A 27353-nucleotide genomic window follows, 5' to 3' on the forward strand; every position below is an offset into this window, starting at 1 on the left:
AAGACCTACAAGAACAAACCCGAAACAATTAAGTAAATGGTAATAGGAACATACATATCAATAATTACCTTAAATGTAAATGGATTAAATGCTCCCACCAAAAGACACAGACTGGCTGGATGGATACAAAAACAAGATCCATATATATGCTGTCTACAAGAGATCCACTTCAGACCTAGGGACACATACAGACTGAAAGTGAGGGGATGGAAAAAGATATTCCATGCAAATGGAAATCAGAAGAAAGCTGCAGTAGCAATTCTCATATCAGACTATTTAAAATAGACGTTAGGTCTTCCCTGGTGGCGCAGTGGTTGAGAGTCCGCCTGCCGATGCAGGGGACACGGGTTCGTGCCCCGGTCCGGGAAGATCCCACATGCCGCGGAGCTGCTGGGCCCGTGAGCCATGGCCGCTGAGCCTGCGCGTCCGGAGCCTGTGCTCCGCAATGGGAGAGGCCACAGCAGTGAGAGGCCCGCGTACCACACACAAAAAAAATAAATTAAAAAATAAATAAATAAATAAAATAGACGTTAAAATAAAAACCATTACAAGAGACAAAGAAGGACACTACATAATGATCAAGGGATCAATCCATGAAGAAGATATAACAATTGTAAATATTTATGCACCCAACATAGGAGCACCTCAATACATAAGGCAAATACTAACAGCCATAAAAGGGGAAATCGACAGTAACACAATCATAGTAGGGGACTTTAACACCCCACTTTCACCAATAGACAGATCATCCAAAATGAAAATAAATAAGGAAACACAAGCTTTAAATGATACATTACACAAGATGGACTTAATTCATATTTATAAGACATTCCATCCAAAAACAACAGAATACACATTTTTCTCAAGTGCTCATGGAACATTCTCCAGGATAGATCATATATTGGGTCACAAATCTAGCCTTCATAAATTTAAGAAAATTGAAATCGTATCAAGTATCTTTTCCGACCAGAACGCTATGAGACTAGATATCAATTACAGGAAAAGATCTGTAAAAAATATAAACACATGAAGGCTAAATAATATGTTACTAAATAACCAAGAGATCACTGAAAAAATCAAAGAGGAAAGCAAAAAATACTTAGAAACAAATGACAATGGAGACACGATGACCCAAAACCTATGGGATGCAGCAAAAGCAGTTCTAAGAGGGAAGTTTATAGCAATACAATCCTACCTTAAGAAACAGGAAACATCTCGAATAAACAACCTAACTTTGCACCTAAAGCAATTAGAGAAAGAAGAACAAAAAAACCCCAAATTTAGCAGAAGGAAAGAAATCATAAAGATCAGATCAGAAATAAATGAAAAAGAAATGAAGGAAATGATAGCCAAGATCAATAAAACTAAAAGCTGGTTCTTTGAGAAGATAAATAAAATTGATAAACCATTAGCCAGACTCATCAAGAAAAAAAGGGAGAAGACTCAAATCAATAGAATTAGAAATGAAAAAGGAGGCGTAACAACGGACACTGGAGAAATACAAAAGATTATTAGAGATTACTACAAGCAACTGTATGCCAATAAAATGGACAGCCTGGAAGAAATGGACAAATTCTTAGAAATGCACAAGTTGTCGAGACTGAACCAGGAAGAAATAGAAAATATGAACAGACCAATCACAAGCACTGAAATTGAAACTGTGATTAAAAATCTTCCAACAAACAAAAGCCCAGGACCAGATGGCTTCACAGGCGAATTCTATCAAACATTTAGAGAAGAGCTAACACCTATCTTTCTCAAACTCTTCCAAAAGATAGCAGAGGGAAGAACACTCCCAAACTCATTCTATGAGGCCACCATCACCCTGATACCAAAACCAGACAAAGACGTCACAAAGAAAGAAAACTACAGGCCAATATCACTGATGAACATAGATGCAAAAATCCTCAACAAAATACTAGCAAACAGAATCCAACAGCACATTAAAAGGATCATACACCATGATCAAGTGGGGTTTATCCCAGGAATGCAAGGATTCTGCAGTATACGCAAATCAATCAACGTGATACACCATATCAACAAACTGAAGGAGAAAAACCATATGATCATCTCAATAGATGCAGAGAAAGCTTTTGACAAAATTCAACACCCATTTATGATAAAAACCCTGCAGAAAGTACGCATAGAGGGAACTTTCCTCAACATAATAAAGGCCATATATGACAAACCCACAGTCAGCATCATTCTCAATGGTGAAAAACTGAAACCATTTCCACCAAGGTCAGGAACAAGACAAGGTTGCCCACTCTCAACACTCTTATTCAACATAGTTTGGAAAGTTCTAGCCACAGCAATCAGACAAGTAAAACAAATAAAAGGACTCCATATCGTAAAAGAAGTAAAGTTGTCACTGTTTGCAGATGACATGATACTATACATAGAGAATCCTAAGGATGCTAACAGAAAACTCCTAGAGCTAATCAATGAATTTGGTAAAGTAGCAGGATACAAAATTAATGCACAGAAATCTCTGGCATTCTTATACACTAATGATGAAAAATCTGAGAGTGAAATTAAGAAAACACTCCCATTTACCATTGCAACAAAAAGAATAAAATATCTAGGAATAAACCTACCTAAGGAGACAAAAGACCTGTATGCAGAAAACTATAAGACAATGATGAAAGTAATTAAAGATGATACAAATAGGTGGAGAAATATACCATGTTCTTGGATTGGAAGAATCAACATTGTGAAAATGACTCTACTACCCAAAGCAATCTACAGATTCAATGCAATGCCTATCAAACTACCACTGGCATTTTTTACAGAACTAGAACAAAAAATTTCACAATTTGTATGGAAACACAAAAGACCCCGAATAGCCAAAGCAATCTTGAGAATGAAAAATGGAGCTGGAGGAATTAGGCTCCCTGACTTCAGACTATACTACAAAGCTACTGTAATCAAGACAGTATGGTACTGGCACAAAAACAGAAATATAGATCAATGGAACAGGATAGAAAGCCCATACACATATGGTCACATATGGTCACCTTATCTTTGATAAAGGGGGGAAGGATATACAGTGGAGAAAAGACAGCCTCTTCAATAAGTGGTGCTGGGAAAACTGGACAGGTACATGTAAAAATATGAAATTAGAACACTCCCTAAAACCATACACAAAAATAAACTCAAAATGGGTTAAAGACCTAAATGTAGGGCCAGACACTATCAAACTCTTAGAGGAAAATATAGGCAGAACACTCTATGAAATAAATCACAGCAAAATCCTTTTTGGCCCACCTCCTAGAGAAATGGAAATAAAAACAAAAATAAACAAATGGGACCTCATGAAACTTCAAAGCTTTTGCACAGCGAAGGATACCATAAACAAGACCAAAAGACAACCCTCAGAATGGGAGAAAATATTTGCAAATGAAGCAACTGACAAAGAAATGAAACTGAGTTATTTGTAATGAGGTGGATAGACCTGGAGTCTGTCATACAGAATGAAGTAAGTCAGAGGAGAAAAACAAATACCGTATGCTAACACATACATATGGAATTTAAGAAAAAAAAAAGTCATGAAGAGATCAGTGGTAGGACGGGAATAAAACACAGACCTACTAGAGCATGGACTTGAGGATATGGGGAGGGGGAAGGGTAAGCTGTGACGAAGTGAGAGAGTGGCAGGGACATATATACACTACCAAATGTAAAATAGATAGCTAGTGGTAAGCAGCCGCATAGCACAGGGAGATCAGCTCTGTGCTTTGTGACCACCTAGATGGGTGGGATAGGGAGGGTGGGAGGGAGGGAGATGCAAGAGGGAAGAGATATGGGGACATATGTATATGTATAACGGATTCACTTTGTTGTAAAGCAGAAACCAACACACCATTGTAAAACAGTTATACTCCAATAAAGATGTTAAAATAAAATAAAATAAAATAAAATTACAATAAATCCATTACCTGTTAATATAAACACATTTTAGTGGAAAATGTCTAATATTTCTAAGGCAAAATATTAATGCGAAAAGCAGTGTCTTACATTTGTACAAATCTCTTTAACACCTGGCTTAAAGAAGACAGCTGGATTCTCAAATCTGTACCCGCATTTAATGTGTTGAAATATCATTTGTCCTATAGTCTATGGAAAACTTCACTGTATGCTCATCAGAGTAAAAAAGCAAATCGCATTTAGCATTATTATGAGAATAATTTTGAGCTCTCTGACCCCTGAAAGGATCTCAGGGACACCCAGGAGTCCCAGAACCATACTATGAAAACCACTGGCCTACAAAATAAATTCTAAGGTAGACATACAAGGACATTAAATGTCATTCTAGTCACACAGAGACCTCCTTCCATGTTCTGGCTTCTTTTCCCTGTCTAGCTTCAGCACCATCATCACCACATCCACACTGTCTCTCATACTCCCACCCTGCCAGTCACACATCTGCTATCATATGTCTTTATGCCCTTGCACACATCCTTCCTTCTGCCTGAAATGAGCTTCCTCCTTGCAGACTCTTTCAAGAGCCAAGCTGAAAGTGTTTAACTCTCAGGGAGCCTCCTTTGACCCATCCAAACAGCTGATGACTCCCTGCTGGCAGAGCACAGGCTTTGAGTCAGGTTGTAGATGAATCTCCACTCATTTACTGGCTGGGTGACCTTGGACAAGTAGCTTCACCTCCCTGAGCTTCAGTTTCCTCCCTGCTAAAATAGGGATGATCCAGGTGGACGCGGCGTTTAACCACAGGAGTGTAGCAAAGAGTGTTCACTAATAGAATGAGCCTGTCTCCAGGCACATAGAGGGGCTCAGTGTGTAAGTAGTTGTTGAATGGATGAACTAATGAAGGGACCGCGGGAGCTTCTATTTCCTACCCATTTACTTATTAGGTCTCCAGCACTGTTCCGTGGGCTTCACAAGCATTAACTTATTTATCCTCACACCAACCCTCTGGATTGAATGCTATCCCGTTAGAGGTGAGGGTCCTGGGGTAGAAGTACGAGGTAACTCGCTCAAGGTCATCCATCACTCTTAGCAGGGCAGGGATTCGAGCCCCGGAACGCCAGCTCTTCGCCCGAGGCGGCGCCGGGCGTCAGCCAACCTGACCTGACGCGTCTTGGGTCCGTCATCTCCCCCACCCGCCCACTCGCGGGCTCGGAGCGGAGACAGCGGGACTCGAACCCAAGTACCCGAGCCCTCTCCAGACCTCTGTTTACCCACCCGTGAGACGCGGCGCGTAGGGCCGGTGGGGACGCGGGTCTGGGTCCCGGGGTCGAAGGCAGGAGGCGGGAGGCAGCGGAGGCTGGCGGGGCCTGGCCGCTCGGCGGCGCCCTCCCCGCCCCGCCCCCCCCCCCCCCCCCCCACGCGGGTCCAACTGCCGAGGCGCTAGCCACCCTGTGGCCGGAGGCCCGGGGGGCGGGGCCGGAAAGCCCGCGCCCCGCCCCCGCCTCAGCCAACGCCGCCGCCGCCTCGGTCGAGCCCCCAGCCGCGCGCCAGCCCGCCGGCCGGCCGGCAGCAGCCGCTCTCCGGAGCCGCCCCCGCCCGCCCCCTCCGCGCGTCCTCCCTCGCTCGCTGCGCAGCGGAAACATGGCGGCGGGCAGGGAGTGAGCCGCTCCGCGTCGTCGCTGCGCCCGCAGGTAAGCGCCTCGGCGGCCGCCTCCGCTCTTCAGGAAAGCCCGCGCCCTGAGGGGCTGGGCCGCCAGGGGCCGCCCCGGGCGAGAAGGAGGCGCCAGGACCTGCCCGGCCGCTGCCCCCGCCCCTCGGGCCCGACTGTCCGTCTGTGTGTCCCGGCCGGTCGGCCTGTCTGGGGTTCGAGCGCGGCCGTTTCCCACCGTGTTCTTGGGCCCGGAGCTCCGGCGGCTCGTTCTGCTTCTGCGGCCGGGCCAGCGGGGCCCAGTGTCCGGCCCGCGGCCCTGACTCAGTAGAGGCGCCCCGGGGGCCCCGCGAGGGAAACTCAAGGACACGGGGACCTCTGGAGGGTCCGCATCGCGGGCGGTCCGAACGGCGGTCGCTCTGTCCTGGCCGGCGGGGCTGGGTCGGCCGGAGAGTGTTGGCTTTGGGCCGAGGGCTGGGAGTCGGAGGGGCTGTCAGTCGGCTCGGACAGGAGAGCTGAGAGATGCCTGTGGATCCTCGCCGGCCGGATCCGGTTCGGGGCGGGCGAGGACCGAGGTCGGCGGACAGCGTGGCCCGTCCGAGGGTCGGGGGTGCGAAGGGCGGGGAGCTGTCAGCAGCGGTCCTCCGGACTGGCTTCGGCGGCTGGAGCTGCGCCGAGACAACTCACGTGTGCCGCCGGAAACGGGCGCGGAAAGCAGGTTTTCAACCCCCCAACGGGGGCGGGAGCCGCTGGGCACCGAGGTGAGCCAGCGGCCAGGAGGGCTGGACACGTGGGCACAGCTGTGGGCCAGCCCCGGAGGAATGAAAAGGAGTTTCCAGGAGATAGGTGAACCCCAAAACATCTCCAGACTGGAAGGGAATTTAAAAGTCATCTAGGGTCCCTTTCCCTCATCCCATACCAACGTAGCTTTGAAAATCCCCAATTCTACGCTAATAATTTGACCAGTCTGAACATCTCTTCCAGTGATGGGAAACCGATCTCTTCCCAAGGAAACCCAAAACCTATTAAGTTTCTGCAAGAAGCTCTTTCGGCCCCAAGGATTGACCTGCTTAAATATAAAGTAGTCTATTCCGTTTCTCACTTCTGTGTCGTGTTTTGAACTTAAAAAAAAAAAAAATCTAGTACTGTTTGTTTAAACCAACTAAAAGAGTTATTGGAAATTTTGGGTTTTTCCCTCATTTTTTAAAATGTCTATAAACACTTTATCAAATGAGCAAATGTATATCGATTGGAATGCACCATGCAAATAGAAGAGATTATTATTTTTTACACTGGGAAAGAATTGAGTCTGGCATCTCTAGTTTGATGCCAGACTGCAATTTAATATTTAGTTGGAGAGGGAAATGCTTTATTACATTGAACTCTTTGCTCTCTTTCTAACTGCCAACACAAGGCCCAAAATTACTATGAAAAGAACATTTTTTTGTTGTTGCTCATATACCAGCATTATTTTTTACTTGCTTTTTCATCACTGAGCCTTGGTTTGTGGGGTTAAGGTTTTAAGTAGTGTCTTTACCAACAACTTAAACCCCTGCCTAAGCAACCCTGCAGGTTAGTAATATTTTAAGCTTAGCAGAGATGTGATGACCTTGTAGATAAAGTGCCAGGCTCTTGTATCCAGGACGCTGTTTATATTCTAAGCAAAATTTCACTGTTTTTATAACATAGACAAGCACATAACAAAGACAACACAGCGGTCAGAATTAGTTCTTTATCTTTGTTCTTATATCTTCATTTTTTTCAATTGGTCAGTGGTTTTGAAGTTTCTAGCACACGTCAAGTTTTGATTTCTGTTATGTTTGTTGGGTAAGACTTTGTATAGCATCATTCTTTACAGAACTGTACAGACTCAGGAAAAGCTCTGGTTCCTTCCCTTCAAAGGACTTGGAGTTAATGGTAGGAAATACTAAAAAAACTCTGTGAGAAAGCACTGGTATGAATATCCTGCTGAAAATGTAAACTCAACATCTTCGAACCTTTATACTTAATGTGTTTACTATGTGTCAGGCACTAGTTTAGCTGGGTAGACAGAAATGAATAAGATACCTTTCCAATCCTTGTGAAGTTGGTAAATTAGATGCTGAAATAGGTGCGAGCTATGCCTGTGATGCTGTGGTTGCATCAAGGGCAGAGTGCTTAGACTAGCCCGGGACTTGAGGGAAGGCTTGAGGAAGAGATGACACCTGACCCAAGTCTTAAATGGTACGCAGAAGTAAGTCAGGCAAAGATGAGTAAAAACTGTGTTTCAGACAGAGAGAATAGCTTGAGTAAAGGCATCAGTGTGAGAAAAGGAATGGCTTACCTAGAGAACCACAAGCAGTTTGGGACTGCTAAGAAATAACAATGAAGATGTAAGTGGTAAGTTGTGAGGCCAGAAATACAGTCCGAAGCCATGTCATGGTAGACCCTGTATGCATAAGTATCTTGAAATGAATTCAATGGGTGATTTTTTTTTTATTGCTGAAAGGTTTTTATAGATATGCTTGAATAACATTTTTTAAATGTGGTTATAGGGATGAGGAGAGAGGGGTGAAGTTGAGAGAATCTGTGAGGCTTTATGATTGATTGGGTGTGTAGATCAGAGGGTGAGGAGTCCAGGGTGATGCTCATGTTTTTGGTTTGGGTGACTAGGGGGATGATGGTGACATTAACTGAGACAGGAAACACTGGATAATGATTTCAGTTTGGGACTTAGAGCTTCTGTGATTTGTTGAGTTAGGCCAATGAGCAAATGTAGAAGTAAGATAGAAATAAAAAGGTTGTGGTCAGAAAGTGGAATATTAGAGTTAAATTGTCTGATGTGGAGGTCTTCTAGGTGACAGCTACGTCTCTGTGTGTGAGATGCTGAAGTACAGCAGAGGTTAAGGTTGGGTGAAGCTGAGTATGACAAGGAACTGCGAGGCTATTGTATTGAACGAGTCTTCTGCATGGATAGTGAAATGATTTAGGATGCTAGGACACAGGGAGGACGCAGGGAAGAGAGAGGGATTGTGACCCAGGTGCAGTGAATGTAGGGGATTAATCAGGAGGGTGGTAGATGACAGATGAGGAGGAGGGGTAAGGAGTGATATAGCCAGGTGGTGGAAACCTCAGAGGAGGAGGAATTTGTAAACACAAGAATGGAAAAGTAATGGTTTTTGACTTTTCCTTCGTAGAAGCAGGATTCTGATCTCTTCCTCTTTATTCAGGTCTCATATTAGTCATTCTTTTGGCTCTGAAGAGTCTGTTCTAACTCTTGGAAAGTAGGAGGGCAGATATCCTATATCAAATCCTTCCTGCTGATACTTAATGACGAAGTCCATGGAGGTTTTTTTCCCTGATGGTCAGTGGATAGATAGGAAACAATCAGTAGTGAGGATATGTTCATGGTTTCTGGGGAGAGTATAGTGCCAAGAGCCTAGGCTTTGGGTTAGAAAGATGGATTCAAATCTAGGCTCTGTTACTTGCTAGCCTTAGGACTGTAAGCAAATTGTTTAACCTGTGTGACTTTCAGTGTCCTTATGTGTAAAAAATAGATTTCTACTTCATGGGGTGTCACAAAGTTTACATGAAATAATATGTGTGTGTGTGTGTGTGTGTATACACACTAGAAAAGCAATTGGCACTTCAGAGATGCAAAGTAAATGTTAGTTCTCTTCCAACTACCTTTAAGGGACTTAAACTCTGATGGCAGAAATGAAATTTTTTCATGCTTATCTAAATTGTAAGGCAATAAGTACTCTAAAGGAGGTAAAGCAAAGTGATATAGGAGTTCAGAGGATGGAGCCATCATTTCTCAACAATTGGAACAAGGTTAGGCTTTACACTCAAGATGAATTTTATTTGAGCTGTGGAGAACAAATTTAAATAGATTAAGTAATTCAGGTGGATCTCCAAAATGGGGAAATTATAGGATATGTTTTAAAAAATTGATAGTTGCCAAAGGTCAAGTATTGTATTTGTGTAAGTCAGTAGTAAGAGATGTGGCTAGAGAGGTGGGCTGGGTCCACAGTATTAAAGACCTGAAACTTTGGAGTTTGGACTTGAATCTAGATATACGAGGGAGCCATAGATTGTACATCCTCCCTTTCTACCTCAGTTTCCTATCTGTAAAATCTATAGCATTAATTTAGAAACTTTGGATTTGTGTTTGAAATAAACCAAGTAAGAAATTCACATTTGAAAATAAGTTCCTATGTAGACCAGTTTTCAGTTAAAAAAAAAACTACTAGGATTTATTTTGTAGTTGTAGCTTAATCTTTGCAATAACCTTGTTTGGTAGATAGGCTTAGTGGAGTTAAAAAAACATACAAGATCTCACTGGTAGAAAGTGACTAAAGATGTTCTCATTTCAAATTCTTTCTTATACTGCCATACTGATTTAGATTTGAAAAAGAAGCCTGGGTCCTCAGTGTCACTGAATATTAGTAATACAACCCAGGGCTGGTCACTTTGCTTCTGTGATCCTCAGTTCCCTCATTTATAAAATGAGGGAAGGTGTAAGTGTAGGGCTTAACACTTTACATAATGTGAATAAGTACATACTAGATCCTCAGATGTTGCCCCCCTCTCCACCCCGCAATCTGTAAATGAGGGAATTTAACCAAACCATTGTCAAGGCCTTAGTGCTAACTCCCTAGCTATCAGGGAACTGCTAGAACTAATTATTTTGATAACTTTTGGCCATATAAACCCAGCAAATCTTATCCTCTGTTACTTTTGTCCCAGCTCCTCCAATCATCTGTCTTTCTTCTGTACTTTTATTCCTGTGCTGACTTGGCTTCCTCTTCCTCTCTCCCAATCCTGCTTTTTTGCTCCCTTTCAAACCTTTGCACTTGTTCTCTGAAACTCCTGTTTTCTACACTGTTAACCATTTTATGGAATGTTTTAATGTGTGTTCTGGCCTTAAATGGAAGCCAGGAGAGGCCTTAAATGGAAGCCAGGAGAGTAAGATTGCTTACTCTAGCCCTTCTGAATGGGTGCAGCTCATTCTCCCAGACCACTCCTTGCAAAAGGAGAGAGATAAGGATGACTGTAATTTTTTATGCACCACTGTTTCACACATTTCCAGACCGCTGCTTCTCTGCCTTCTTAAAATCCCTGTGCTCTCTGGCACAAGGGCTGTACCACTCTTGTCTTCTTATGTAATAGATCTTCTCTATCATTTAGGACCTAGCACACACAGTCTTCCTTTACATCTCAATTTTTGGCCTCACCCTGAGTGACTTCAGTATTCACATGGATGATCGATTCTTCAACACATTGACCTCGTCAACTGAAGTGATCATCTTTTTAGCTAATCAGCTCCCATAGTCACACCATGGGCTTTGTTCTCACACAAAGATGGCCCACCTCTGAAATTATAAATGAAGACATGCAGATTTGTTCAAAATTTCTTCTTCTGCCTGACCTTTGAGGATCTACTAGATATTTTCTTTGACCCCACCAAGGCCTGTCTTCACTTCCTTCCCTATCCAGCTTAATTTTCTTAGTCTCTTGCTATTTCATTCACTCTCTTATCATTATCTTTTATTCCCTTGCTCTTTTGTCCTTCTATCCCTGTCTGGGCAAAATCCCGAGCTAATCTCTCTCACCTATACTAGCTCTACTGAGCCCTGTTGGAAAAAAAATCACACAGTTACACAGATTGCTGCCATTAGGGAGATGGGAAGATGAGGGGAGATGGGAAGTTGAAGAAAGATAGGTGATTACAATTGCATATTATTGAAGTATGTCACACATTTTCTACTTAATTTGAAACATACAATAACCCTGTTAGAGAGAATGCCAGATCATTATAAACTCTATTTACTGATAAGGAACTGAGGTGTAGGTGGATTAAATGATGTACCCAATGCCACATAGCTAGTAAATGTCAGAATGACAACTCAAAACCAGGTCTTCTTACTACAGATTCTGTGTTTTGTCCAGAATGACTCATGCTTCCTATGACTTCGTTTTTAAGACCCTGTGCTGTCTGAACCTCCTGCTGGTTCTGTTGTAAGTTGTCATATATTAATTTCCTTCCATTTTAAATCATATAAAGGCTGATGCATTATTTTCCCCTGTTTTACTATAGTTGTTACTATTGTTAGCTTTTAAAATTGAAGCGTATATGTATTGTATATTCATTTTAATCACTATGTCTATTGCTCATTGATGTATTATGGGCACATTTCTAAGTATTTTCTTATTTAGTAGAATTGCTTTACACTCACTTTTGTAGACTTTCCTCTGGGGCATTCAAACATGGTGGAACTAGAGGGTGTTTTAGTCATTATGTTCTGCAAAGTATAATAGAAAACATGAGAGCCACCGTACTTGTTCTTGGAGATATTTAAGAAGAGAGTAGACAACTGTTTGTCTTAGATGATTTAAAATTTTGGACTTCCAGTCCTGATTTTTTGGTGCTCTGTCTTATCTCCAGTTATCTCAAGGGACTGCCAGAAAGTCTCCAAGCTAAATTAAATTTATTTCTTTAAATATAAAAGTTTATAAAACCTAATAGGCATAGAGGGTCACAATTCCAAAATAAGAGCTTAAAACATTGTCTGATTTCTTTATGTGTGTTTTTTCGGTTTTTCATTCATTCATTCAACAAATATTTATTAATGTCTGCTAATTGGCAGACACCGTGCTGTTGACAGTGACAAAGATGGAATTTACCTGTGAAGCCATCTGGTCCTGGACTTTTGTATGTTGGGAGTTTTTAAATCACAGATTAAATTTCAGTGCTTGTAACTGGTCTGTTCATATTTTCTATTTCTTGCTGGTTCAGTCTTGGGAGATTGTATCTTTCTAAGAATTTGTCCATTTCTTCTAGGTTGTCCATTTTATTGGCATATAGTTTCCTGTAGTAGTGTCTTATGGTCCTTTGTATTTCAGTGGTGTCATTTGTAACTTCTCCTTTTTCATTCCTAATTTTATTATTTGGGCCCTCTCCCATTTTTTCTTGATGAGTCTGGCTAAAGGTTTATCAATTTTGTTTATCATTTCAAAGAACCAGCTTTTCGTTTCATTGATCTTTTCTATTGCTTTCTTCATCTCTATTTCATCTATTTCTGCTCTGATTTTTATTATTTTTTTTCCTTATACTAACTTTGGGTTTTGTTTGTTCTTCTTTCTCTAGTTGCTTTAGGTATAAGGTTAGGTTCTTTATTTGAGATTTTCTTATTTCCTGAGGTAAGCTTGTATCACTCTAAACTTCCCTCTTAGAACTGCTTTGGCCATGTCCCATAGGCTTTGGATTGTCATGTTTTCATTTTCATGTGTCTCTAGGTATTTTTTTATTTCCTCTTTGGTTTCTTCAGTGATCCATTGGTTGTTTAGTAGCATATTGTTTAGCCTCCACGTGTTTGTGGTTTTTGTATTTTTTTTCCTGTAGTTGATTTCTAATCTCATAGAGCTGTAGTTGTAAAAGATGCTTGATATAATTTCAGTTTTCTTAAATTTACTGAGACTTCCTTTGTGGCCCAGCATGTGATCTATTCTGGAGAATGTTCCATGTGCACTTGAAAAGAATCTGTACTCTGCTGCTTTTGGATGGAATGCTCTATAAATATCCATTAAGTCCACCTGGTCTAATGTGTCATTTAAGTCCTGTGTTTCCTTATTGATTTTCTGTCTGGATGATCTGTCCATTGATGTAAGTGTAGTGTTAAAGTCCCCCACTGTTATTGTATTACTGTCAACTTTCCTTTTATGTCTGTTAACATTTGCCTTATATAGTATATTGAGGTGCTCCTGTGTTGGGTGCATATATATTTACAATTGTTATAGCTTCTTCTTGGATTGATCCATTGATCATTATGTAGTGTTCTTCTTTGTCTCTTGTAGCAGTCTTTATTTTAAAGTCTATTTGTCTGATATGAGTATTGCTACTCCAGCTTTCTTTTGATTTCCATTTACATGGAATATCTTTTTTCACCCCCTCACTTTGAGCCTGTATGTGTCCCTAGGTCTGAAGTGGTTCTCTTGTAGACAGCATATATATGGGTCTTGTTTTTGTATCCATTTGGCCAGTCTATATTTTTTGGTTGTTACATTTAATCTGTTTACATTTAAAGTAGTTATAGATATGTATGTTCTTATTGCCATTTCTTAATTGTTTTAGTTTGTTTTTGTAGGTCTTTTTTCTTCCTTTCCTCTTTTGTTCTCTTCTCTTGTGATTTGATGACTATCTTTAGCGTTGTGTTTGGATTCCTTTCTTTTTTGTCTGTATATCTATTACAGATTTTTCATTTGTGGTTCATGAGGTTTTCTATATGTATACATGATTGTTTTAAGTTGCTGATCTCTTAATTTCAAATGCATTTCAAATATCCTGCATTTGTACTCTCCCCCGTCACAGTTACTGGTTTTGATATCACATTTGTGTGTGGATGATTTCCTACCTATCCTGTATGTTTGCCTTTGCTGGTGAGCTTCCATTTTCATAATTTTATTGTTTCTAGTTGTGGCCTTTTCTGCTTAGAGAAGTTCCTTTAGTATTTGTTGTAATGCTGGTTTGGTGGTGCTGAACTTTTTTAGCTTTTGTTTGTCTGTAAAGCTTCTGATTTCTCTGTCAAATCTGAATGAGAGCCTTGCTGAGTAGAGTATTCTTGGTTGTAGGTTTTTCCCTTTCATTACTTTAAATATACTGTGCCACTCCCTTCTGAACTGCAGAGTTTCTGCTGAAAAATCTGCTGATAATCTTATGAGGATTGCCTTGTACATTATTTGTTGCTTTTCCCTTGTTGCTTTTAATATTTTCTCCTTGTCTTTAATTTTTGTCTATTTGATTACTCTGTGTCTCAGAGTGTTCCTTCTTGGGTTAATTCTGTATGGGACTGTGCACTTCCTGGACTTGGGTGACTGTTTCCTTGCCCATGTTAGGGAAATTTTCAGCTATTATCCCTTCAAATATTTTATCAGGCCCTTTCTCTCCCTTTTCTCCCCCTAGGACTCCTATAATGCAAATGTTGGTGCATTTGACGTTGTCCCAGAAGTCTCTTAAACTGTCCTCATTTCTTCATTCTTTTTTCTTTGTTCTGTTCCATGGCAGTGATTTCCACCACTCTGTCTTACAGCTCTGTACAGTGACCAAGGTGAATGCCATGATTTAAAAAATGCACAGATAGGCCACAGAGTTAAAGAATATATTTATGGTACATATAACAGCTAAATATTACTGTCTGTATTAACTAGGGATTCCTACAAATAGGTTAGAAAAAGACAAATCAATAGAAGAATGACAAAGTATAAAAGAAGCAACCTAAAAGTTTATTAGCCATTTGCTGGTAATGAGTTCCTGTAGGAAAATTAAAGTTTTAATGAGATGTCATTTCATACCTATTAGATTGGCAAAAATTAAGAAGTCTGATAATACCAAATAATGGTGGGAATGTAGAGTTAAGGGAGCTCTTGGGCACTGTTGATGGAAATAGAAATTGCACAACCATAGTGAAGAAAAATTTGGCAATATCTGTTAAAACTAAAACACACATAACCTACAATCCAGCAATTCCACTCCTAGGCAGATACCCTTTAGAAACTCGCCTATGCATGTATAAATATTTATGCAACATTTTTATAGCAGAAAGTTCAAACTAGTCCAAATGTCTATTTATAAAAGAAAGAAAATATTGTAGTATATTTACCTAATGGAATCCCATACAATAATGAAAATGAATGAACTAAATCTATGTAGTAACTTGGGTGAATCTCACAAGTAAAAAGTTAAGTAAATAAAGCAAATGGCAGAACACATTTATATTGTATAAAGCCCAACATGCACGTATTATTTAGGGAAACATACTTACATAATAAATGTTTAAATAAATGCATAAATATCAAAGTAAGGATAGTGGGTATCTCTGAAGGGTAAGGTGGGTAGAAAAAACCAGTAATACTGCTGGGAAGAGCACACAGGAGCCTTAAATTGTATTGGTAAATATTTTTTCAACTAGGCTGTGGATATATGGGTATCCATTCATAATTCTTTATATATCTGAAACATTGTATTCTATATGTATTTTTAAAGAATAATAGCATGTAGTTCTTGTTATGAGTTTAATGCAGGGAGGGAAGGAACAGCAGAAATATAAAGAGATGTTATTAGGATGAATCATATAACTGTTTTCTACAGGTCTGAAATGGTCTAATATAGGCAACTTCAAATGGCTCGACGTCATTCAATCTAATGCAACAAGGGCTCTCATTGAAATATATTCAAAGTAATATGGGAACACAAGGATAGGAACAATTGACTACCAAGGCAGAAGGAGAGAGATGGTCTTTGGAAAAGCTTCAGAGAGAGAGAGAGAGAGAGAATGACATTTAAACTGGATCTTAAAGGTTAGGAAGGAATTTACTAGATAAAATGAAGAGAAGAAGGCCTTCCAGGTAGACAGAAGTAGACCCCTTTGCATGGATGGAATCTCCCAGGTGGAATATGTGGAGGTCACAGAAATGTAGCAGGGGAAGAGACTAAGGAGGAGAACAAAAACAGCAAATATCTGTATAGCATTTACTATGCATTTTATATACCTGTAAATTCATGTAATCCTCCCAGATGGGGAAACAGGCACATAACAGTTAAGTAACCTGTCCAAGGTCACAGAACTAGCAGATGGTGGAACCAGGATTTGAACTCCAGCAATCTAGGTCCAGAGTCTCTGCTCTTGGCCAGTAAGCTATTCTCTGAATCACTGCATTATAAGCAAAATCAGGAGAAACCGGTGTTTTGAATGCCAAAGGAACAGCGGTAAGTTTCAAAAAAGAAAGGAATAGTCAGCAGTGTGCAAGGCCCTATGGAGATAAAGTAGGAAAACTACAAAGAGACCAGACATAAAGAGCCTAAGAAGACATGACTACGAAATGTAATGTGTTATCCTGGGAAGGGTAATGGGATCCTGAAACAGAAAAAGGATATTAAGTGGAAACTAAGAAAGTCTAAATGAAGTGTGGACTTCAGTTAATAGTATATCAGTATTGGTTCATTAATTATAACGAATGTACCATGCTAATGTAAGATGCTAATAATAGGGGAAACTGTGCAGAGTATATGGGAACTCTATCTTTGCAGGCTTCCTGTAAATCTAAAATTGTTCTAAAATAAAAGCTTATTTTTTGTAAGTAATAATAAAGTTAAAATAATTTTATATGCTATTTCTTTGGAATTTAATTAAAACACATTTCTTCATAAAATGTTCCCAATTTGGTTGACTCATTTGATGGGACCAACAAGCTGCAGTCTGTTGATTGATGCATGTGCTACATGCGTATGCTATGTGCGTGCCATATAAATTTTTTCGATCTCAGTGCCATATACATACAGATGACAGAAATATGCCAAGTGCTAGTCAACAGAAAGGACTCACACAAATGTAAAAAAATTCTTACTACATAATATTGCTTGTTAATTGAAAACACAGAACACTTATTTGAAGGGATTGTGGCTAAGGACCCATGCTGGCTTGTGAGCAAAAATGATTCAGTTCACACAGGAATGTTATTTTATTTGATCTGTTTGTGTGACGCTATAGAAAGGTGCTAATACCTATTATCACTGTATATGAGTGTGAGTTGGATAGTTATTTTTTCTAAAAATACTTTATAAGATTAGTGTGATTCTTGGAGTGAGATCAATTTAAAAGTCCTGGACTTAGTTTTAAGAAAAAACTTCTTGAGAAATCAGAGTTTACAGTTCTTTTACTAAGTGTATCTTCCTCATCAATTATAGTTGTGCCTACATTTAAAGGAAACCACTCACAGAAATTTATCTTCAAAGGATATATTCTTTAAATAATTATTTAATGACTTTAGATGTCCTGTCTCTATAGAAAGCTTAGAAAATAATACTAACAGATACCAGTAGAGCTAGCAATTCTCTTGCTTCTTTATTGATCCAGAACTTACTCTCCAGACTCCCCAACTCTTAACACTCTTATTTCCACAACACCTCAACTTAATTATTTAATGCAACTTTACTTAATGAATAAGCAAGGATTGCTTGTTTGGGCTGAATTCTATTAACTGCTTTAACAATAAATAGATTTTTTTATGCTGACCTTGACCGTTAGGTGTCAAAGTTGCCTTTTTGAGAAAAGCTAGTTGAATTTGGTAAAAAGTAATGTTTTTATTGACTTCTTTATTCTTTTAATATGTTAAGTTCCCTAATGATGGCATTTAAATTAATCATTATCTGAAAGAGAAATGTCAGTTCAGGCAATCTACTAACTTAGTTGCTCCGTGGCATGTGGGATCTTCCCAGACCAGGGCTCAAACCCGTGTCCCCTGCATCCTTAGGTGGATTCTTAACCACTGCGCCACCAGGGAAGTCTGTGAAGATAGTCTTTAAAAAAGGTTTGAAAACCTCTAATCTGCAGAATATGTTCCTTGATCTTTATCTGATTCTAACCTAGTTTTCTAATTCAGTCACTGCTTCCTGATGTGTATTCCTATGCTTGAATCATTTATCATTTTCCACAGAACATCACACAAGCCCTTTTACTACTTAGTATTGTACTTTTCTACTTCCCTCTCCTTAGTTAGAATTTCCTAAACTTCCTTCTCTGTCTGGAATAAGATGTGTTCCCTAAATTTTGGTTCAAAAATCACCTCCTCTGTGAAGCCTTTTCATTTCATTTAGACAGAATTGGTCTCCACCTTTAATAACTACATATTACATTCTGTTATATTTGCTTATCTATCTCCATATAGATTAATATGGTTCAAGTCCTAGCCATCCTTATATCGCTAGCCCAGGGACCAGCACATAGTCAATAAATATTGACCGGATAAATTGGGAAAGTCATCAATATTTGGTGCATATTTCAGACATAGAAGCTTCTTATTTGGTCTTGGACAAGCTGTGTGATTTTCTCTTCACTAGGGGACCTATCCTTGGGTGTTGAGTATGACATATATAATAAAGTTTGAAATATTGGTCCTAGAAAAATACAAGTAATGATCCTCCTGCATTGAAGCTCTGTGTGTATAGGGTATATAGAGAAGGAGGTTAAAACTGAATTAGCCTTGAAATTGGTTTGATTGAAAATTTAGAAATCTGATCCTTTAAATAGCACCCTTGTTTTGTTTTATCTAATTGACTTTGTCTGTTCTTGCAGTTTTATGAGTGACCTATAAGTGATCTCCTGTGGTGAGACTGTTTGGCCTATGGAAAAAGTATAAGATTTGGAGTCACATGACCTAGATATTCTAATCCTAGACCTAGTGATTACTAGCTTTGTAAACTTTATCAGTCATTTAAACTCTCTAAATCTTGTTTTCTTCATTTGTTATGAAGGGATACTAATATTAGCCCTTGCACCTCACAAGATTGTGAGGGCCAAATGAGGTAAGAGTATATGAAAGTATATATGAGAGTATATGAAACCCCAGAAAGTGTACTATTGACTGTTTGCTGTTTGACTTCAGAGGAGTTAAATTCTTTGTACCTTAGCTTATTTTCTTATAAAATGGGAATAATAATACCTGTATCATAGGTTTATTGTGAAAATTAAGTTATTCATAAAAAAATGTCTAGCAGATTGACTTGGGTGTTTGACTAGCAGTCAATTTACATTTTCTTTAGCATACACCCTTTCTCATCCCCCACCCTGAATTATGATTGGATAATAATAATGGTAAGAAATGATAGCAAGCAGAGATTAATTATTTATTTACTAAATGCTGGTCTATGTTTAATTCTGTGCTAGTTGCTGTGGGGAAAATGGAGATATAATAACAATGCCTTACATTTCATTTTAGCTATTCAGTATTTATTTAGCACTCACTCACCATGTGCTAGATACAGAGGATAAAGAAATAAACATGAAGCAACCCACCCATCAAGGCTCATAATTTAGCAGACAGATAATATTAGACAGGGGCTTGCCTAGTGGCTCAGTGGTTGAGAATCTGCCTGCTAATGCAGGGGACACGGGTTCGAGCCCTGGTCTGGGAGGATCCCACATGCCGCGGAGCAACTGGGCCCGTGAGCCACGACTACTGAGCCTGCACGTCTGGAGCCCGTGCTCCACAAGAGAGGCCAAGACAGTGAGTGGCCCCCACTTGCCACAACTAGAGAAAGCCCTCGCACAGAAACAAAGACCCAACACGGCAAAAATAAATAAATAAATAAACTCCTACCCCCAACATCTTCTTTAAAAAAAAAAAATATTAGACAAATAAATTGTAATACAGTATAGGGCTGTAATATAAATGTGTATACTCCAAGGAAGAGAGAATGATTATGTATGAGAGAATGAGGAAGGCTTCTCAGAAGAGGTAATATATGAATTAGGTTTAAAGGATGCATGGAAGTTTATCAGGTGGACTGAAGCACTGGAGGAGAGGGCATTCCAGATGGAAGGTATCAGCATATGCAATGTTTGGGACTACGTATATAAGTAGTTGAGTGCTACTATGGTATTAAGGTTGAGAAGGGGCGACTAAAGATGAAGTGAATCTCTTCACATTTGAGGTGGCAACCTGGGGTTTAGTGAAAAATTTTGAGGATAAGCAAGTACTAGAAGGAAAAAGAAGATTAATAAAGATCAAGTAACTTTGTAAAAAAAGAGATGAAGTGAAAGGGTAGGCAAGGGCTGGATCATCCAAAAGATCTGTATAGTTTAAATGTCACCCTGTAGATAAAGGGAATCTGTGAGAGTTTGGAGTAGACTACAAAGAGGATCTCTTAGGCATTATAGGAAAATCACTTTGATGATATTGTGGATGACGGGACCTGGGATCGTTACAGACTACCTAAATGCTTTCAGATTACAACTCATCTGATTCTTCCAACATGCCTTTGAAAGTTGGCAAAGCAAGAATTAATCCCATTTGACATGTGAACCAGTGAGAATTAGAGATGACACTGGAAATTAGTCAGTCAGTACTTATTGAACAAGGACTAAACCTAGGCCTTTTCCCAATCTAGTTTTAGTTTCACCATAATACATTGAAACTCACCATCCCTGCTCCCAAGTGAGATTGAAGGCTTGTTGGGGATGTTAAAGGGTAATTTCTTTAAAAGAGTAAAGTCATTTATTCACAATAGCCAAGATATGGAAACAACCTAAGTGTGCATGGATGGGTGAATGGATAGAGAAAATGTTTATATATACAGTGGAATATTATTCAGTTAAGAAAGAAAGAAACCCTGCCATTTGTGACAACATGGATGAACCTGGAGGGCATTATGCTAGGTGAAATAAGTCAAACAGAGAAATACAGATACTGCGTGGTATATTTTAAGAGTATGTAGACTCTTAAAAAAAATTGAACTCTTAGAAACAGAGTAAAATGGTGGTTGCTAGGGGCTGGAGGGTGGAAGAAATGGGGAGAGGTTGGTAAAAGGGTTGTGAGGGAGGTAAAATCACGACTCACACAAATACAAAATGAACAAAAATTTTATTTAACTCATTAGTTAATGTAGTGAACAGAAAGAGTACCAAAAATGGTTCAAAAGAGGACTCAAAGTACCACATATTTATAGTCAGAGTATTCTGAAATTAGTTTACAAACAAATGCAAAAGTGCTCAATATTCATAGAGCAATATCAATTGAATTCCTTGTACACAGTTTGCATTTCAGTGGACAGGAATTATTTCCATTAATATCAATTTTCAGCGAAGCTATCAGTTTACAACAAACTTATAAAATTGCCTAGTCAGTGATAGACCAAGTAACACATTTCTGTAGGATCAGAGAATTTGGAAGCCTCCATCCTTCTATTGATAGAACATGCCATTTCAAAACCTTTCACTGGGGCTTCCCTGGTGGCACAGTGGTTAAGAATCCGCCTGCCAATGCAGGGCACACGGGTTCTATCCCTCGTCCGGGAAGATCCCACATGCCATGGAGCAGCTAAGCCTGTGCACCACAACTACTGAGCCTGTGCTCTAGAGGCCATGAGCCACAACTGCTGAGCCCACATGCCATAACTAATGAAGCCCACACACCTATAGCCCGTGCTCTGCAGCAAGAGAAGACACTGCAATGAGAAGCCCGTGTGCCACAACGAAGAGTAGCCCCCACTCGCCGCAACTAGAGAAAGCCGGCGTGCAGCAACGAAGACCCAACGCAGCCAAAAATAAATAAATAAAATTTTTTAATTAAAAAAAAAGCCTTTCACTATTTTTCCTTATAGAATTTAAGACTAATTCTCAAAAAATTCAGATTGATAAAAGACATTATAAAATTTAGGGATAAATTGTGTGATTGGACTAGATTTGCTGTGGATCAGGATCTTCTCTAGTTTTCTCTGCTAGTCTGTTGTTATGAATAAGTGATTCTTCATCTCAACAGAAATGTCCTTTGGAAAATGGCTGAGTCATAAAGTCCCATTGTGCAACCTTGGTCCCCATTCTCACTTTCTGTTTAGATTACCTGCCCAGTACACTTAAGTGTTTGAATTACCCCTTCCCAGAAATGACAACTCTGCCCCCAAACCCATCAGCCTAGATGTTTGTACCCTAATGCCCATGTTAAAAAAGTCTTCTAGGTGTCAGCTGTCTGGATTTTCTAAGCATTACCTCTGCAGTGTTCCTTGGCATAATGCTGTCTTCCCCCTTAGCTCTGTGATGGGTTTTAGCAGAGCCTCTTTTGCTGTAATATAGTAGGTGCATTCCTAAGAAGTTTTATGTCATGGAGAATTAGTATGACAATACTTGTTTAAGGATTTTTTTTCCTATATGAAATTAAAGATGCTTATATAGCTCTAACTATATGCCTATAAAATCTAAAATTTTGAGGAAATCCAGTATTTGTTTTTGTTTAACTTTTGCAAAAGAATCTTTCCTTGCCTGTCTCCGCTAACATCACTTTATAACATTTATTGCCCATTGTTAGGACAAAGCACTAAGTCACTCAAAGCAGTTGTTTTACACTTAAACAATATCTTTGTCTTTTTCTTTCTTTCATTCTTTCTTTATCCCCTCTTCCCTTCACTTTCCTTTCTTTCTTCCCTCTCTTTCCCCCTCCCTCCCTTCCTCCCATCCTTCTTCCTTCCTTCTCTCATTACCTCTCTCTCCCCTTTATATTTCCAAGTAAGATATGTCAGGATGATGCAAATAATGTTTCCTAAAGCCATATATAGTTATATCTCTTCGATTTAATGCTGCCAGCTTAAGGTTATTCATATATTCATATCATCTGTACTACCATCAGTGGGTTTAAGGGAACATGATCCCCAGAAGACTGCCCCCACTTCAGATGCCAGCCTCAAGTGTGGTCCTCAGGCCACCTAAACTTCCAACCAATTGGCTACAAATCTGGCAGGTTTCTGTGACCCCTCTCAGGTTCATTGATTTACTAGAACAACTCACAGGACTCAGGAAAGTGCCATACTTATGATTACAGGTTTATTGTAAAGGATGCAAATCAGGAACAGCCAAATTAAGAGACACATAGGGCAAGGTCTGGGTGAGTCCTGAACACAGAGCTTCCCTGTCCTCTCTCCATAGAATCAGGGCATATCACCCTCCTGGCACATTGGTGTGTTTACTAATTAGCTCACTCCACCAAGCTTCAGTGTTCGATTTTGGCTGGGGTTTCATTATGTAGGCCTACGTGGTTGGTCTTTCTGGCAACCAGCCCCCATCCTGAGCGATCTCTTTACCATAAACTCACATGTGTCCAAGGGACTAATGAATAACAAAGATACTCCTATCACTTGGAAAATTCCAGGGATTTTAGAAGCTCTTTGTCAGGAACTTAGGACAAAGACTAGACAAGTTCCTTATTATACAGCAGCTGGCATATAAAAGAAAGTTTAGCATAGTAGTTAGGAATAGTGTAGTAGAAGGATATTTTATTTTATTAAGTTTTATTGGAGTGTAGTTGCTTTACAACGTTGTATTAGTTTCTATTGTACAGCAAAGTGAATCAGCTATATGTATACATATATCCCGTCCTTTTAAAAATTTCCTTCCCATTTAGGTCACCACAGAACATGGAGTAGAGTTCCCTGTGATATACAGTAGGTTCTCATTAGTTATCTATTTTATACATAGTGTCAGTAGTGTATATATGTCAATCCCAATCTCCCAATTCATCCCCCTGCCGCCTTCCCCCTTGGTATCCACATGCTTGTTCTCTATGTCTTTGTCTGTATTTCTGCTTTGCAAATAAGATGATCTACACCATTTTTCTAGATTCCACATATATGCGTTAATATACGATATTTGTTTTTCTTTTTCTGATTTACTTCACTCTGTATGACAGTCTCTAGGTCCATCCACGTCTCTACAAATGACCCAAATATCGTTCCTTTTTATGCCTGAGTAATATTCCATTGTATATATGTACCACATCTTCTTCATCCATTCCTCTGTTGATGGACATTTAGGTTGTTTCCATGTCCTTGCTGTTGTAAGTAGTTCTGCAGTGAACATTGAGGTGCATGTGTCTTTTTGAATTATGGTTTTCTCTGGGTATATGCCCAGTAGTGGGATTGCTGGATCGTATGGTAGTTCTATTTTTAGTTTTTTAAGGAATCTCCATACTGTTCTCCATAGTGGCTGTATCAATTTACATACCCACCAACAGTGCAAGAGGGTTCCCTTTTCTCCACACCCTCTCCAACATTTATTGTTTATAGATTTTTTGATGATGGCCATTCTGACCAGCATGAGACGATAACCACGTTGTAGTTTTGATTTGTGTTTCTCTAATAATTAGTGATGTCTAGCATCTTTTCATGTGTTTGTTGGCCATCTGTTTGTCTTTGGAGAAATGTCTGTTTAGGTCTTCTGCCCAGTTTTTTTTTTTGTCTGTTTTGTTTTTTGTTTTTTTGCAGTACGCGGGCCTCTCACTGCTGTGGCCTCTCCCGTTGCGGAGCACTGGCTCCAGACGCGCAGGCCCAGCAGCCATGGCTCATGGGCCCAGCCACTCCGTGGCATGTGGGATCCTCCCGGACCGGGTCACGAACCCGTGTCCCCTGCATCGGCAGGCGGGCTCTCAACCACTGCGCCACCACGGAAGCCCTTCTGCCCAGTTTTTGATTGGGTTGTTTGTCTTTTTGTTATTGAGCTGCATGAGCTGTTTGTATATTTTGGAGATTAATCCTTTGTCAGTTGCTTCATTTGCAAATATTTTCTCCCATTCTGAGGGTTGTCTTTTTGTCTTGTTTATGGTTTCCTTTGCTGTGAAAAAGCTTTTAAGTTTCATTAGGTCCCATTTGTTTATTTTTGTTTTTATTTTCATTACTCTAAAAGGTGGGTCAAAAAAGATCCTGCTGCAATTTATGCCAGAGTGTTCTGCACTCTTTCTTCGTTTCTATTTCATTCATTTCTGCTCTGATCTTTTTGATTACTTTTACTAACTTTGGGATTTTTTTTGTTCTTCTTTCTCTAGTTGCTTTAGATATAAGGTTAGGTTGTTTATTTGAGATGTTTCTTGTTTCTTGACGTAGGATTGTATTGCTATAAAAACTTCCCTCTTAGAACTGCTTTTGCCGCATCACATAGGTTTTGGGTGTTTTCATTGTCGTGTCTGGTATTTTTTTTTTTCCTCTTTGATTTCTTCAGTGATCTCTTGGTTATTTAGTAGCATATTGTTTAGTCTCCATGTGTTAGTGTTAACAGTTTTTTTTTTCCTATAAATGATTTCTAATCTGATAGTATTGTGGTCAGAAAAGATGCTTGGGGGCTTCCCTGGTGGCACAGTGGTTGAGAGTCCTCCTGCCAATGCAGGGGACATGGGTTCGTGCCCTGGTCCGGGAAGATCCCACATGCTGCGGAGCGGCTGGGCCTGTGAGCCATGGCCACTGAGCCTGCGCATCCGGAGCCTGTGCTCTGCAACGGGAGAGGCCACAACAGTGAGAGGCCCGCATACAGGGAAAAAAAATAAATAAATAAAAGATGCTTGATATGACTTCAGTTTTCTTAAATTTACCAAGGCTTGATTTGTGACCCAAGGTGTGTTCTATCCTGGAGAATGTTTCGTGTGCACTTGAGAAGAAAGTGTATTCAGCTGCTTTCGGATGGAATGTCCTATAAATATCAATTAAATCTATCTGGTCTAATGTGTCATTTAAGTCTTGTGTTTCCTTATTTATTTTCTGTCTGGATAATCTATCCATTGGTGTAAGTAGAGTGTTAAAAGTCTCCCACTATTATTGTGTTACTGTTGATTTCCCCTTTTACAGCTGTTAGCATTTGCCTTATGTGTTGAGGTGCTCCTATGTTGGGTGCATAAATATTTACAACTGTTATATCTTCTTCTTGTATCGATCCTTTAATCATTGTATAGTGTCCTTCTTTGTCTCTTGTAACAGTCTTTATTTTTGTATTTATTTTTTTGCCTGTGTTGGGTGTTTGTTGCTGCACGCTGGCTTTCTCTAGTTGTGGCAAACAGGGGCTCCTCTTCATTGCGGTGCACAGACTTCTCATTGCAGTGGCTTCTCTCGTTGTGGAGCATGGGCTCTAGGCACACGGGCTTCAGTACTTACAGCACATGGGTCCTAGAGCACATGGGCTTCAGTAGTTGTGGCTTGTGGGCTCTAGAGCGCAGGCTCAGTAGTTGTGCCACACGGGCTCAGTTACTCCACAGTATGTGGCATTTTCCCAGACCAGAGATCAAACCCATGTCCCTTGCATTGGCAGGTGGATTCTTAACCACTGTGCCACCAGGGAAGTCCTGACAGTCTTTATTTTAAAGTCTATTTTGTCTGATATGAGTATTGCTACCCCAGCTTTCTTTTGATTTTCATTTGCATAGAATACCTTTTTGCATACCCTCACTTTCAGTCTGTATGTGTCCCTAGGTCTGAGGTGGGTCTCTTGTAGGCAACATATATACTGGTCTTGTTTTTGTATCCATTCTGCCAGTCTCTGTCTTTTGGTTGGATCATTTAATCCTTTTACATTTAAGGTAATTATCAGTATGTTCCTGTTACCATTTTCTTAATTGCTTTGGTTTTGTTTTTGTAGGTCTTTTTCTTCTCTTGCATTTCCGACCTAGAGAAGCTCCTTTAGCAGTTGTTGTAAAGCTGGTTTGGTGGTGCTGAATTCTCTTAGCTTTTGCTTGTCTGTAAAGCTTTTGATTTCTCCATCAAATCTGAATGAGGTACTTCCTGGGTAGAGTAATCTTGGCTGCAGTTTTTTCCCTTTCATTGCTTTAATTATGTCCTGCCACTCCTTTCTGGCCTGCAGAGTTTCTGCTGAAAAATCAACTGATAACCTTATGGGGATTCCCTTGTACTGGGTTGGCCAAAAAGTTCTTTTGGATTTTTCCATAAGATGTTACAGAAAAACCTGAATGAACTTTTTGGCCAACCCAATATGTTATTTTTTTGCTTTTCCCTTGCTGCTTTTAATATTTTTTTCTTGGTATTTAATTTGTATTAGTTTGATTAATATGTGCCTTGGCATGTTCCTCCTTGGGTTTATCCTGTATGGGACTCTCTGTGCTTCCTGGACTTGATTGACTATTTCCTTTACCATGTTAGGGAAGTTTTCAACTATAATCTCTTCAAATATTTTCTCAGGCCCTTTCCCTTTCTCTTCTTCTTCTGGGACCCCTATAATTTGAATGTTGGTGCATTTAATGTTGTCCCATAGGTCTCTGAGACTGTCCTTATTTCTTTCCATTCTTCTTTTTTTATTCTGCTCCATGGCAGTTATTTCCACCATTCTATCTTCCAGCTCACTTATCTGTTCTTCTGCCTCAGTTATTCTGCTATTGATTCCTTCTAGTTTATTTTTCATTTCAGTTGTTGTGTTGTTCATCAGTGATTGTTTGTCTTTAGTTCTTCTAGGTCCTTGTTAAACATTTCTTGTATCTTCTTGATCTG

The 27353-nt window shown here is 39.8% G+C and overlaps 1 protein-coding gene and 1 long non-coding RNA gene across 38 annotated transcripts in view; one reads left to right on the plus strand and one right to left on the minus strand.

Moving 5' to 3' along the window:
* LOC136792486 (uncharacterized) overlaps positions 1–5326 on the minus strand; it is a 111972-nt gene extending 106646 nt beyond the window's left edge. Inside the window, exon 1 of the long non-coding RNA XR_010836338.1 lies at positions 5200–5326. This is a non-coding gene — a long non-coding RNA (uncharacterized lncRNA). The remainder of the gene's footprint in view (positions 1–5199) is intronic.
* Positions 5327–5454: 128 nt separating this feature from the next.
* Positions 5455–27353, plus strand: part of SCMH1 (Scm polycomb group protein homolog 1) — a 199497-nt gene continuing 177598 nt past the window's right edge. For 15 of the 37 annotated variants that reach the window (XM_067010131.1, XM_067010239.1, XM_067010309.1 and 12 more), the window contains exon 1: positions 5527–5615. The gene's annotated coding sequence lies outside the window, so the exon portion shown is untranslated. Of the gene's footprint in view, positions 5616–11503; positions 11573–27353 lie in introns of all 37 variants that reach the window. The other 22 variants (XM_067010211.1, XM_067010268.1, XM_067010128.1 and 19 more) reach the window with 9 other exon arrangements.

Source organism: Kogia breviceps, chromosome 1 (assembly GCF_026419965.1).
Source record: "Kogia breviceps isolate mKogBre1 chromosome 1, mKogBre1 haplotype 1, whole genome shotgun sequence".
In the NCBI taxonomy this organism is placed as follows: Eukaryota; Metazoa; Chordata; class Mammalia; order Artiodactyla; family Physeteridae; genus Kogia; species Kogia breviceps.